Below are 2,310 nucleotides of genomic sequence, written 5' to 3'. Positions count from 1 at the left end.
CATGCACCTGACAATACACAGTACACTGACTACAATGGCCTGTTGCCTACCACACACACAGGAGAGAGCAAGCCCAGAAATGTACTACTGGACTTGCAATTCGACAAGGGTGAGGCGGATCGCTGCCCTTACAAACACACACACTGATAAGAAAGAAGAACTCGAACACTTTGATCATTGCAAAAAAAAAAAAAAAAGAAAAAAGAAAAGGAGCCAGCAAAAAGAGAGAAAAAGGCTTCAAAAAAAAAGAAAAGAAAAGAAAACAACGAAGCCAGAAAAAAAAAGAAGGCTTCCAAAAAAAAAAAAAAAAAAAAAAACCAACACAACGAAGCCAGCAAAAGAAAGAAAGGCTACCAAAAAAAAAAAAAAATTGTTACTGTTATATCTTTGTATTTTTGTCATTGAAATTATGTTTTAAAGTTTGTCTCTCACCCTTTAAAACGTATAATTTGGTGGGAGTGTAAAGAACCCAGTAGCCCTGGTTCTATAATTGTTTTGTTCTATTGTTTGGTTCTATAATTCTATTGTTATGTTTGTTGCCGCTGTTGTGATTTGAGCATTCTAAGAGCAGTAAGAGCCTAATGCACCCGTAAAAGGCAACCAATTCCTTACGGTGGTACCAGATCTATGTATGAAGAGAAATAAACTACATGAACTCGGACCAGCAGTTGTCGGAAGGCCATTATTTACGGGGACATTACAGACAGTAATGTCACCTTCGTCTTCCTCACGAATTTGATGGCCACCTAGAGGAAGATGGGGAAGAAAACTGATGAACTTTTGATTGAGAAAAGTTACGATGTAATTCTGAAAGACGGGCAAGGGTGGTGTTGCCTACTGAACCTCAGGGTTAAAAAGCAAAACGAGGCAGTGAAAAGAGTCTAACCTGTTCCCCATCTCTCTTCCTCATGCCAGCACGAACGCTGCCAAAACCCCCTTGGCCTAAACATTGTTCAACGGTGTAGTCATCTACTGTAAAACATGAAATGTTATGGTGTAAGTCCAGGACGGTAGCTTATGCAATAACCCAGGGATGCCAGACTCAGACCTGGGGGACAAATATGGCCCAGAGTAATTTTATTTGGCCCAAGAGATCATTTTAAGTTGTCCCACATGCACCGATAAAAGGTGGGGTTGCAGGTATGACATCACGTTGGGGATGTCCCCCAGGATTCTAAGGTTGAGCCTGGAGAGCCCCCAACGTGATGTCATACATAATAGTAGCCTACATATTGTTAGGATGGATAACCTGCAACCCCACCTATAGGTTACAGATGAAATTTGGTGTGTCACAGTAATATGAGTGGGCCCAGGACGGAGAAACAGCTCACCCTCATATGCAACAGAATATGTGCAGGCACACTTAATCTATGATGGACATTTGTTTGTGAAATTTAAATATGAGCATTAAGTGTGTGTATGCACAATTTTCGTTTGGTACAAATGTTTTACAAATTTAGTTTTGTAAAAGAAATACTGAGTTTGGCCCACGACTTTGTTACAGATTTTGATTTTGGCCCTCTATCAATTTGAGTTTGACATCCCTGCAATAACCTGTAGGCCTGTGTCTGGGATATTTTTAAAATTACAGTTCAGTGAGTTGGCCTACCCAATAAAAAAATCTGCATTTTTACACCAGGTTTACTTACCTCCATGTTTTGCTGGCTCAGGTCCCTTTTGCCGAGGTTTGGCACCGTTCAGGCCAGCACGCCTCCTTTTAAATGAGGGCCGAGCCTCTTGCCCAGAGGAAATCCATCCCCTTTTCCGGGGCTGAGGTGCAGTGGCCCGGCACCTGCCTTCCCCAGCCGTTTGGCCAAGGTCTTGGCTAGCTTCCTTGGGAGGCTGCTGCTGGTGGTCTTCGCTCTCCTGCTTCGCAATTCTTATATTCCTCCGCCTCTGCCTTATATTCCTGTTTTTGATTATTTTTCGAATCCTTACAAATAGAGCTTTGCATGCAGCTAAAAAGCCACAGCCTGTAGGCCTATCTGCTATGTCTTCCTTTTCCATTTTTTTGTTTCATGACATGACTGCTTGGTCAAACATAACTAAATAATTGATCACATCTGCTGAAACGGAACTCTCAGTGTGTTCCAAATGATGATGTCACAAGTGATGATTTATGTGACTTGCCAGTGCAGCATCAGTTTGTAGTGCAAAATCAGCATTATTACATCACACCAACCATGCCCTTGCTGCTAAATTCATTTTTTAATTCCAATTCAGTTTATTAGCCATCTCAAAACTTGGAATAAACAGTAGTGATACGTATAGTTAAACCTGATTAAATAAAATACAAAGCGGATTCCAAAA

At 41.2% G+C, this 2,310-nt stretch overlaps 1 long non-coding RNA gene across 1 annotated transcript; it reads right to left on the bottom strand.

Annotated features, from left to right (window-relative positions):
* Positions 1-711: 711 nt before the first annotated feature.
* LOC134445932 (uncharacterized) lies at positions 712-1,868 on the bottom strand. Its single transcript, XR_010034367.1, has 3 exons — positions 1,650-1,868; positions 887-972; positions 712-746 (listed from the first exon to the last, which is right to left on the bottom strand). It is a non-coding gene; the product is annotated as an uncharacterized LOC134445932 (long non-coding RNA).
* Positions 1,869-2,310: the final 442 nt, after the last annotated feature.

Source organism: Engraulis encrasicolus, chromosome 3 (genome assembly GCF_034702125.1).
Source record: "Engraulis encrasicolus isolate BLACKSEA-1 chromosome 3, IST_EnEncr_1.0, whole genome shotgun sequence".
NCBI lineage: Eukaryota > Metazoa > Chordata > Actinopteri > Clupeiformes > Engraulidae > Engraulis > Engraulis encrasicolus.
This window is presented reverse-complemented; position numbering and strand designations above follow the sequence as displayed.